The 12,373-nt window shown below is 46.9% G+C and overlaps 1 protein-coding gene across 5 annotated transcripts in view; it reads right to left on the bottom strand.

Annotated features, from left to right (window-relative positions):
• KYAT3 (kynurenine aminotransferase 3) overlaps positions 1–12,373 on the bottom strand; it is a 548,094-nt gene that overhangs the window by 409,449 nt on the left and 126,272 nt on the right. The window contains exon 1 of one of the 5 annotated variants that reach the window (XM_078646038.1): positions 9,100–9,120. The exons of the other annotated variants lie outside the window; for them this stretch is intronic. The gene's annotated coding sequence lies outside the window, so the exon portion shown is untranslated. Of the gene's footprint in view, positions 1–9,099; positions 9,121–12,373 lie in introns of those variants that run through there. 5 annotated transcript variants of the gene reach the window in all.

Below are 12,373 nucleotides of genomic sequence, written 5' to 3' on the forward strand. Positions count from 1 at the left end.
GTAGGTTTGGCTATGGGTAGTAGGGCAAGATGGTTCATTGGCGGCCCCCTCCCTACTAGATCTGGGAGTGGACCTCACCGCTACGACCCCCAATGGGCATTCCCCACTTGATATGTCGTTTAGTGTTGTTTTTGTTGGGGTGGGTGTTACATGAGGGTTTGGACTTTGGCGAATTGAAGTGGGTGGGGGGAGGGATGAGATGTTTTAATTTCATACGTTGGAGGTACTGTGATTGGAATTACAATGATACTTGTGATCTGTGTGGCTATATGTGCATGCTTTATGGAATGTCAAGCTGTATCTGCTGCTTCGTTTATTGCTATAGATGAAGGGGGAAATGTATAAATGTATATCTTGGAATGTCCCTGGTCTAAATACACCGAAGAAGACCAGGCAAGTGCTAGCACAGTTGGATAGACATGATGTGAAGATCGCTCTCTTGCAGGAGACCCACCTGAGTAAACATGCAGAGGGCAAGGTGGCGTGCAGATGGGCAGCCCGCCGGCTGGCCTCATCATACTCTACCTACACGAGGGGTGTCCTTATTCGCATTAAAAAGGGAGTGCCGTTCCAGCCTGTACAGACCTGTGTAGACACTGAGGGTCGCTGGGCTATGGTGCAGGACAAGATGGGGATGGCGCTGGTGACAGTGGTAAATATGTATGGTCCTGTGGTAGATGACACAACGCCTTTTCTGCAAATGTTCAATGTATTGCGCACTTGGCCAGAGGCTGCGATCATTTGGGGTGGAGACCTCAATACCCATCTCAGCCCACAAGTGGATAAATCTAACCCGGCGGGTGCGCGCACGCTTAAAGTTGCACAGTGTATAAGGGATGTCATGTTCGAAATGGGACTGCTGGACATCTGGAGACTGCGGAATGAGGGAGTACTGGAGGACACACACATAACCCCGGGGTTTAACAGCTGGTCTGGTTTGGACTGCTGGCTCCTAAATGATGAGGCCAATGGGTGGGTGGAAGGAACTCACACACTCCCGAGGACATTATCTGACCACAACCCTGTTGTCCTTGATATTTCCATTCCCACTAATCGACACCGCCCCTTCACATGGAGATTTAGGGCAGAAGCGCTGCTAGATCTGATCTACAACGAGGCTATTAGAACTGCTATCATACAATATTTTGAATTTAATGTGGGCTCTGTGGAAAGTCAGGTGACCCTATGGGAAGCCTTTAAGGTGAAAATTAGAGCGGTGTGTATAGGTACCTCAGCGGGGATCCTTAAAGACATTAGGGGTCAGTAGAACAAGATTGAGAAAAACTTGGAGGTGCTCGAGAAGCAATACCAGACTGCACCAACCCCGGACATACTAGCGCAAATTCATGAGCAGGTAGAGGAATATAGGGCTCTAGCAGATACAGAAGTGAAGTATTTATCTAAACGTCATGTGGCCAGGGCCTACAGGGGGTGTGGTATGCCGGGCAGGAACCTAGCTGACAGACTGCGGTGTAGGACTGACAACCCCCCAATTGACCACATCATTTTTTTTTTTTTATTGAAAAAAACCAACAAGAACACAACAAACATCACAAGGCATTAATGACAATTGAGCAGTTGGCCATGGATCCGTACAGAAGGCACTCCGATACATATTTTACTGGCAGTAACATAGGAGAAAGATAAAAGGGGGAGGTAGGGGGGCAGCGAGGAGGAAAGCAATAAAGTCAATAAGTGGAATGCCAATCATGGGGATAAAGCGACATCAGGGAATAAAGCATGTGGGGGGGTAGAAATATCTCCACGATAGGAGTTCCACTGCGACCAAATTCTGCTCCATTTCTTGGGCCGACCCCGGGACAGGTAAACTGTTTTTTCTCTAAACATGCACCAGTCCATGTTTTCCTTCCAGGACAATACAGTAGGCGGCCTGTTGGAGCCCCACTGCTGTGCAATGTCTCTTTTCGCAATCATATTGCCTAGGGTCGCCCAGACTGTCTGAGCCGTATTATAGTCAGTGGGCTCCCAGATATTAAGGAGACAACGCCTGGCCTCGGGAGGTAATGCAACACCAGTCACCATTTCCATTACAGCATGTACACGGGACCAGAAGTCACACACCACCGGACATTCCCACAGAATGTGGAGAAAGGTACCAACCATGCCGCATCCACGCTTACATCGATCATCCACAGAATAACCCATGCGAACCAGACTCGGACCAGTGACATACACACGATGGAGGATCTTAAGTTGAACGAATCGAAGGCGGGCTGGTATGGCGACCTCCTTGGGCGAGGACACGGCGGACTGCCAGTCCTCATCATCCAATTCTAGACCATCTGCGGTCCACGAGGCCCTGAGGCGCACAAGCAGATCAGCCCTGTTGTTTATGAGCTTTTTATAAATCAGGGAAATGGTGCTTTCAGGTACGTGGCCATCAAGGATACGATCCTCGAGGGGAGAGGACTCAGGAAGTTCCATACCCACGGTGAAAACTGACAATAGGGCATGCCGGATCTGGGCATATCGGAAATATTCCCTGTCCCCCAAGTCGTATTCGGCCTGTAGCACCGCAAAGGACCTAACGTCCCCTTTGGACCAGAGATCCCCCACCTTGCTGATACCAATCATATCCCACTTATCAAAACCTTTAGTTCGCCATAGATTACCCAAACACTCAGAGTCATACAAGGGGGTCGCACAAGTAAATCTGTCAGTCCATCCAAGAGCCGCAGTCGCATCACGCCACACTCGTAACGCAGTTTTAGTGGGTCCCGTAAGCGAGGGACAGAGCCTCCGGGAATACAGCGCCCTGTTAAAGTTGCCGCCCGGCAAAAGGTGCTTATCCATTGCAAAGGCCGGGGCCGAACCGGGAGCATAAGTCACGTGATTAACCGCACTCAGCTGGGAAGCCCAATAGTAGCGCCTAATGTCAGGGAGGGCGATACCTCCGTTGTACCACGGCAGTGTGAGTTTAGACAGAACAATGCATACACGCCCGTCCCAGATAAGACGACATTGTAGACCCTCCACCTCCCGAAAGTACCGCAAGGGAACAAGATCAAACGAGTTCTGGAGAGCATACAAAAATCTGGGCAGCAACATCATTTTAAAAAGGGCCGCTCGGCCCAGCGGGGACAACGGCAATTGACGCCAACGAGCGACATCCAATTTCAGTCGTTGAAGAGGAGGTAGCAAGTTACGTTCATAACGGATGGTGGCATCCAAGGAGATGTAAATCCCCAGGTACTTAAAGTCAGTCTCAGTCACTTGAATCGGACATCTACGAGGCAAAAGGGGAGTTCCTCCCGCCAAAACGTAGACACAAGATTTGGTCCAATTAATGACGAGACCCGAGTTCTTCCCAAAAGAGGTCAGAACATCGAAAAGCACATTGAGAGATTTCCGAGGGGAGGTAAAGTACAGGAGGATGTCATCCGCGTAAAGCGAGATACGATCCTCAAAGTCAGGAGTCCACCGAATACCCTTCATGGAGGGCTCCCAACGGAGCCATTCAGCCAGCGGTTCCAAGGCAAGGGCGAAGAGTAACGGAGACAGCGGGCAACCCTGCCGGGTACCCCGCACGAGCGCAAAGGCCCCAGAGACCCTACCATTGACCACCACCTGTGCCAGGGGATTCTCATAAAGAAGCTTAACCCAAGCGATAAACCCCGGGCCGAACCCAAACTTCGAGAGGACAGCCCAAAGGTAGGGCCACTCAATGGTATCAAAAGCCATCGTAGCGTCAAGAGAGACCAAAATGGCCGACTCAGTGAGAGTCGCAGCCCTCGCGAGAACTCCGTGGAGTCTCCGCAAGTTAAGGGCGGTGTTGCGATGAACACATCATTGACTCTGATGGGACAGCACATTACACCCCACATGCTATAGTGGCGCAATTCCACCGATTTTATTCAACTATATATACCACACGTGGTGGGATGGACGAGACAGCAATGAACGAATACCTAGAGGACACGGCCAGTGCATGGCTTTCAGACGCCCACAGAGAATATTTAAGCTAGCCAACTGATGAGGCCGATGTTTCAAACAACAAAGCTCCGGGCCTGTTGGCCTGACGGCTGAGTTTTATAAGGCTTATGCTGACCTCCTTATACCACATTTGCTAGAGATGTATGCAGAGGCTCATGAGTCGGGGACTCTCCCTCCTTCTCTACGTCAGGCCCTAATTATCAACCTCCATAAGAAAGATAAATCTCCTATGCGCTGTGACTCTTATCGTCCACTTTAGTTGATCAATTTGGTTGCAAAAATTTTAGCAAAGATTTTGGCCACTAAAATACAGCCCTTAATGCCACTTCTGGTGCTCCAGGACCAATCTGGGTTTGTTCCAGAACGTTCTACTTCCCACAATTTGCGCACTATCTTTGTCATATCTTCGTCATATTCCATGTGCTTAACCCTGACATGTCGGCTGTTGCAGTTCTACTGGACGCTCCAAAAGCATTCAACTCTATAGAGTGGAGATCTATCATGCATATATGCATATATTACACTGAATGGGATTCCCCTTTGTTTTGACTCGCTGGATACAAGTCCTCTACATTGACGCCTCAGCGAGAGTTCGAGTGGGCGGGCTCACGTCAGAAACGTTTAACAGAGAAAGTGGCACCAGCAAGGCTGTCCCCTGTCCCTTCTTTTCGCCCTCGTTTTAGAACCTCTAGCGTGCAAAATCCGGCAAGGTCATAGGGCTGCGGACCTCAATTTTAATAACCAGCCGGTTGGGATCTCCCTATACGCTGACGACATGGTCCTATTTGTTCGCGAGCCACAGCACTATTTATCCCAGATTATACGGGAATATATTAAATGTGGCCTATTTTCAGATAAATTGGGAGAAATCTGTCATCATTCCCTTGACGCTAGCTACAGCTCCACCCCAGGTAGAATACCCATTGGTATGGTCTGTAGTTCCAGCCAAATATCTAGGGGTATGGGTACACCGAGACCCTGAGGTTGTGATTAAAGATAACTATGGTCAGGCATATACCTCCTTAGTGCAGCAGATTGACCGGTGGTTCTGTTTGCCGTTGTCCCTGGCAGATCGTATAGCTGTAATAAAAATGGTCCTCCTTCCTAAGCTCTTATATCTTTTTTGCAATATTCTAATCCCGTTGACAAAACATTTTTTTAAAACAGTCCAAACCCAGCTACTGAGGTTAGTATGGGGGAATAAGCAACCTAGAATTAGCTGGCTTACGTTAACACTGACGTACGAGGGAGGGGGGGGTTCACTGCTCCGGACTTCTATGTGTACTACCTCTGCGCGCAGGCCCAGGATGCATATTACTGGTTTAAGTCCCATGACTTTATCCCACATGTGGCTGTAGAAGACGGGGCCGCCCATCCTGTGTCTCTGAGGAGCGTCATCACATACACCAATAGGCAGACGCCCAGGACTGAGATAAACACAATAGATGCCACTGTTGCGGCCTGGCAGGCGATTGGTAGGCAGGCACACAAAATCCCTATATACGCACCAGCACTGCCCCTCGCTGGGCACGCGGCGCTATCTGTAGCGCAAGAAAATGGTCCTATAACCGCTCTAAAGGAAGCCAGAATCACGCATATGAGCGATCTTTACCCTGGGGGAAAGTACCTCACAGATGAGGATTTAAATTACCCCGTTATTCCAGTACACCGGTTATAGGTTGAAGCGTGCAGTAAGGGACCATTACACTACTTTTCCTGAGGAGCCGGAACCACTTAAGACACTGCAATTGTTGATGGTAGCCCCAACTAGGAAGAAGCTGATCAACAAGTTATACAAAGCAGTTTAGGGGGAAACAGCCCCTAGACTAGACAGGAGTCTGGAACGTTGGAATGCTATGATGACTCTCCCGTCAACTGACAGAGAATTTGAGCAGATTTGCGCGCTGACAGGCCGCTTGACTTCGAACAGTAATTTGAGAATCATTCATTTTAAGTTTTTGCATCAAGTGTACTATACTCCTATTAAATTATATAACATGGTTCTTAGGGATTCGGACAACTGTAGGAGATGTGGTCAAAGCAGGGCTGACTTCTCACATCTTGCATGGCAGTGTAATCCGGTGTTCAACTAGGTCAGGTGTTACAATGCACACCACTGGAGTGCCTCCTAGGATATGTCTCCCAAATAAAGGCCACGGTGGGAAGGTTTGTGAGAGTAGCCCTGTTACCGGCAAAGAGGAGAGTCTTATTTACCTGGGAAAGTAAGTTAAGTCCAAAAGTCCAAAAGTTGATATGTGGGTCAAGGATATGGTATACTGCCGTGAACAGCTGGAACTTTATGCTGAGGAACTGCCGGCAACCTCTAGACCAACAGATATTTGGACTCCCCTGTGAGAATATTTATTGACTCAGAGTGGATTCTGAATAATTCATTATTGTGAAGATCGCTTCCTAGAGAATCACAATACCCGGACTACACATCTATGTGGACAGAGCAGAAAGAGTCATGTGCATGTATGCTATATGCTGATCACTGGAATGTACCTGTTATTGGTTGCTTATTATTTTATTGTTATGTTGTTCTCTATACCAAAGAGTGTCACAGCATTGTATTGTTGGAATGTGTCTATTCTGTATGATACTGCAAAACTCTCAATAAATAAAATTAAAAAAAAATTAAAAAATCTTGCATTGTGTTGAACAATACCCCACATTGTCGGTCTTCATACCCTAGCCCCTGACCCGGTCTGCGAGCATACCTACCAAGCTCTTCACATGGTTTGCCCATGTGCCAGACGTTCCTCACACTGTTGCCCCAACACTTCAGACTCCTTATACTGCCTCTTAAGTTATCCAAGCTCCTTGTACTGTTGGTCCAGTATCCTCAATGCTTGTTGCTGGAGGGAAAATGTCCACCAGTGCGCAGGTGTACAAGCACGCCCATAGAGCATACGCACAGCACGAACATGCACATACACACACACTCATACACATTCACACAAATACGACAATCTTTTTTGGCACTCCCCATGATCTCCCCCTCTAATTCCCTCACCACCACCCAGCAAAAGTGCCTCTCATCTCTCCATAGTCTTACTCACACATACATTTCTTTTGTTTTTAAGCAATGGTAAAGGTTGGCATTACTAATCCACTCAGCTATCCACATAAAGTACAGATCTGTTTTGTGCAGCAGCCACATTAACCCTCTGTGCTACTTTATGGCGAGTCAAAACTGCCACTAGCCAGAACTTATATATATATATACATACATATACATATACATATACATATACATACACATACAGACACACATCTCTCTCTCTCTCTCCCTCTCTCTGGAACATTAATCACAAGAGTTATCTTGGCACTTGTATTGCTGCCTGAAAGCTGGAAGCACAAGGAACTCAGCAGTAGGTGTTTTTAAATCTTAAGTTATAGCTAAACACAGCGCCCTCATCCAACCCACCACCGTCCAGGTTAGTCACCCCTGGTCAGCACCTAGTGCGGCCTGTACCTTGCATCGCCCTAAAGCCCTAGTGCTCTATGCAAATATAACCCCAAACGAAGAGAGAAGTGAAAGCTTTTCTGATTAGCACATCACACTCGGGCAAAAGAAGTACAACACTGTTCAATCCTAGAAGAGGCCTAGCTATCAACTATAATGCAACATTTAATAGTGGCACCCTGGCAGGGGCCCTAGAGGGCCACTGAACAGGAATTCCGACATTATTTCACTTCCCATTCAGTGCCAAGGAGTGTCCACTCTCTTGCTAATATCAGGACCCATTGTTATTCCCGGGACGTCATTGCATCCCGGGGAGAGAGATAAGAGGTAGCCATGCTATCTCCCTCTGTGCACTGCAGGGGGAGTGTGCGGGGGGGTGAGGAAACCGCCTGTCTCAGCCCTCGGTCCCCAGTGTCCTCTTAACTAGCAGAGACTGACTAACTCTTGGGTGTAAACGAAGGTCCCTGCGGATAGGTTCCACCCTCCCTGAAGATCTGGTCCCGTCCAGCGGATAAAGCTTTTGGAGGATCTGTTGGTACCCCCAACAGGTGTTCACCTACGAAGTTTACATTTGTTCCGCCCCCTCCCCCACTCACTCATGCTGAACCTAGACCGGGCGGGTACTGTACCTGCTGGGAAGTTCCTGAACTTGCGCTCTCTTTCCCCTGCTTCGGCCTGTTCGTCGTCAGCGTACTGTTTAATTTATTGGTCTTGAGGTCGGCAGGGGTCTTGGAGGGAGAGGTGTTCGAAGGAAGGCAGGTATTTGTTTGGGAAGTTTCAGGGAGTCTAAGGAGAGGGAAATGTATTTCTGGAAAAGGGACGAGGCGAGTGCTCAAAAGCTGGGCAGTCTTTGCTCAATCGGAAGCACCCCTTCCTCTCTGTGAAGGATGCCTGAGCAGTGAGCGCGTGCAGGGCAGAGCGCACCCCTGTCCATTATCTCTCAAACCCCAAACCGGAGCGGACCACGACATTTTCCCCTACCCTCCTCACCCAACTGTGCGTACCCAGCCACGTCTAAATAATACGTACTGTACAGTGTACCACCTGAAGTAAAGGGGCTAGTAGCCATGGGAGGGTACAAATGACGATATGGCCATAATAAGGCAGGACTAACAAGCCTCATAATCAATCAGAAGACAGAATTTATGAAGGAAAAAGACAGAAGCCACTGAAAAATATGGGCGGAGAGTGAGGGCAGCTTGTCTCCCTTACTCTACTACTGCATGTCTTGCAGAGCATGTGCGCTGCCGCTAAAGCCCGACCTAAAAAAATGGCACATGGATAACCTTATGACATTTCATTTGTTACTCTCCCATGTAAAGGTTAGCTGATAAATTCAAAAAAATGCTTAAAATGTGGTTTTATGAATGCTAGTTTGCTCTGGGGTTCGTGATTAGGTGCACAAAACGAATGTAAGTGTTGTGCTTTGAGATTGGAATTTAGCGTATGCAGATTCTAGTTTTGTATAGTTTTCACTGCTGGCAACAACAAAAATAAGTAAATTGTGGATAAGAATGCACTTAAGCAGGCATGATGTGACACAGCCCGAATGCCAATCACCCAATAAACATAGGAAATCCTTACCCACCTCACCTCCTTCACATTATTCAGCTACAACCGCCGCTCGTTAGTTCACCATCATGCCAATATCTTTGATTTTATCCAAGATTACCTACCTGATATATGACTTCTTACTGAAACATGGCTAGGGCAGTCCAAAGTAGCAGAGCCGGCATTAGGACTTTCCCTAGGGCAACAATTAAAAAAATTGTGAAAGAGCCAACAGCAGAGGAGGTGGTATAGCTATTGTGCACAAAGCAGGTATAGGCTGCAGTCTAGTCCAATGCACAATCCAAGACTGTGAAAGCGCCGGTTTTAAAATCTCCCTAAATAACAACTTCACCATCACAGGGCTGCTGATAAACCACCCCCAGGCCCATCCAAAGCCTTCAGAGAAGCACTCACAAACTACCTGGCCCTGCTAGTTATTAATCACTCAGATTTCAATATTATTGGTGACCTGCATTTATATTTTGACTCCTATCAGGATAACGAAGCTCGCAAATTTCTGGACGACCTTACAGCCATGCAACCGTCCCAGTTAGTTGTAGAAGCTACACAGTCTGCCAGCCACCTCTTGATCCTGTGTTTTTTAACTTAAATAATCTAGGTGTTGTGACCCCCTGACCCATGTCCTGGACTGACCATTATATTGGTTCCCATGACTATCAACACCAAGCTCCAGGAATGTACCATGGCCCTAACACTATCCCGAAAAGATTATGGTAGAAATTGGATTTACAGGAATTCAGACATTTTATTCAGGCCACGCATTCTTATCCAACGTGGTGGAGGAGGCTCCTGAAAACATGGTACAGTCTTGGCTTACTTCAGCTCTTGACGTCTTTATCCCTGCTTGTCAGGGGCTGATCAAAAAGAAACCTTCAACCCTAAAAACTAATGAGACTCTTGTAGCCCAAAACAAGACTGTGCTTCAACATGGAGAAAAACCTATGAATCGCCAGCCAAAGTGAAACATAGAATAGCTTTAAAAACATATCTCAAAAAGATCAAGAAAGCTAAAGCAGAGTTCTCCTCCAACAAAATCCGCAATAGTACCAATCCAGCTATTTTTTTTTTACTTTATTGAGTAGCTTAATGAAACCAGCTCTATCAGTCGAGCCTATTGAGGTCTTTGCCAACCACTGCAACAAACTAGTAGATTACTTCATTGGTAAAATTAAGGATATCTACTCACATTTTTCCTTAAGCACTACTCCCGATTTGATGGCAGTACCAGTATGCTGGAGGCCCTACGCCCCAGGGAAGAACTAATTGCATTTCCTACACTCAAACCTGCTTCTCTACGGGCCATTTGCAACCAAGTCAAATCTGGCTCTCATGATAACCCTATGAGGCCCGACCTTATCCTAAAACGCCAAGATATTTTATTACCATCCTTTTTTAAATAAAACATTAATCTGACTTTTGCTATGGTCCCTTTTGCAAGCCGAAGTCATTCCTTTGCTTAAAAAAACGTTCCTTGGACCAGGCACAGTCAGAAAACTACTGCCCCATCTCTTTCCTACCTTTTTGGCCAAGGTGGTAGAGAAAAATGCCAACAGCGTATTGACAGAGTTTCTGGAGGATAACCATATTTTGGACACATTCCAAAAAAGATTCAGACCTTCTCCCAGCATGGAATCTTCACTATTTTCAGTGTTAGAGAAACTTTGCAGTGCCTTGGATGAAGGTAATTCATTGGCCCGGATTCGGCTGGATCGAAGCGCCACTTTCATCATGATGTCTCATAATGTGCTACTGCAGAGATTACATGATATAAGGATAAGAGGGTTAGCCCTAACCTGGTTTACCTTTTTCTTGACCACACGCTCATTACAAGTAATATCTCCCTGTTTGAATCTCACTAACAATCCTTGCCATATGAAGCCCCCTATTGCTCCTCATTGAGACCGACCTCATTCAACATTTACGTTCAACCTCTAGCACAGGCTGTGAAATGCTTTGGGATCTCATTGGTATCCCAAGGGAACGATACCCAGCTTATTCTTTCACTCTCAGCGAACGCAACTCAAAACATGGCCAACTTTCAGAAAGGGGTGCTTGCTGTTGCTAAGTGGATGAATAACAAGGTTTTAAAAATAAACGCTAACAAAACTGAAATCCTTCTGTTAGGCAAGTACACCAACACCTGGGGAGAAAACTGGTAGCCGGTTATCTTTGGACCACCTCCCAAGCCGAAACCGGTCATCAAGAATTGAGGATTATGGAAAGATTACTCTCTTGCCTTCGAGACCCAAGTCAAATCATTGACTGGTGCCTGCTTTGGTCTTTTTAGAAGCCTCAAACCTATCATTGGCTTTTTTGATCCCCAAACTTGGCAGACTAATATTTAATCCAAAATTCTGTCTCTCCTGGACTATTGCAATGTCCTGTATCTAGGTGTCAACAAAGAAGTCATAAAAAGACTACAGATCGTCCAGGATGCCCCAGCGAGTCTGCTCTTCTCCCTTCCAAAATTCTGATCCACCGCAGAGCTCTTCCAGAAGCTGCATTGGCTTCCTGTTGATAAGCACATACATTTCAAAACTCTGTGCATTTCCCATAAGAGCCTCCACTCCCATTGTGCTCATATTCTTGCCGTACTCGCCATCTAGGCCTGCACGGTCGGCTGACTTCAACTTAGCCACTGTCCCTTGGACCAAGAGTGCAAGAGGAGGAGGTCGCTTCTTTCAAGCCATGGCTCCTGTACTATGGAACAAATAGCATCTTTATCTACAGAGTTTTATATAGCGCGAGCTTGACCTGAATCAGGTATCAGAGCGCTTTACAAAGCACCAGTTGCATTACATGAGGACAACTCATAAGCATCTCAGCTTCAGGAAATTACTTAAGACATTGATCTTTTTAATTAGCTTTCCATCATTATATTGCTGTTTTTCGGTGAGAGTATTGTACCTGTATAAGGTTTGTAGCCATGTTGTACAGCAGCGTGTCTGCTGTGCAGCATGGCTAAAAGTAATTGACAAAAGGTTATGGAAGTGGCCGGCGCTGGCAGCATCGCTGCAATTTTTTTTATTGCTAGACCCTAAGCAACACAGAGGGAGGAAAGACAGACTGACAAGGACGTGAATGGGGAGGAATACTTTTTTTTTTTTAGAAAAGCCTTATGACACAGCCATAACTAGATGCATCACAGTATTTTTTTATTGCTCCCCCGAGCCAACACAGGGTACAGAAGGGGGAGCACATGGACGAGGGGTTTTGGAAGAAGCTGCTGGGAAGCACATGGACAGAGGGAGGATGAAAAAGAGGAAGGGTCTTAGGGACAATTAGACAGGCAAAGAAGGGTCAGAGGGAGGAGCTATGGGCACCCAGACAATGGGGGGTGGTCGGTAGGAGCTGGGTCAAGCAGAAGTACAATGGAGC

This window comes from Lissotriton helveticus, chromosome 1_1 (assembly GCF_964261635.1).
Source record: "Lissotriton helveticus chromosome 1_1, aLisHel1.1, whole genome shotgun sequence".
NCBI classification, from domain to species: Eukaryota; Metazoa; Chordata; class Amphibia; order Caudata; family Salamandridae; genus Lissotriton; species Lissotriton helveticus.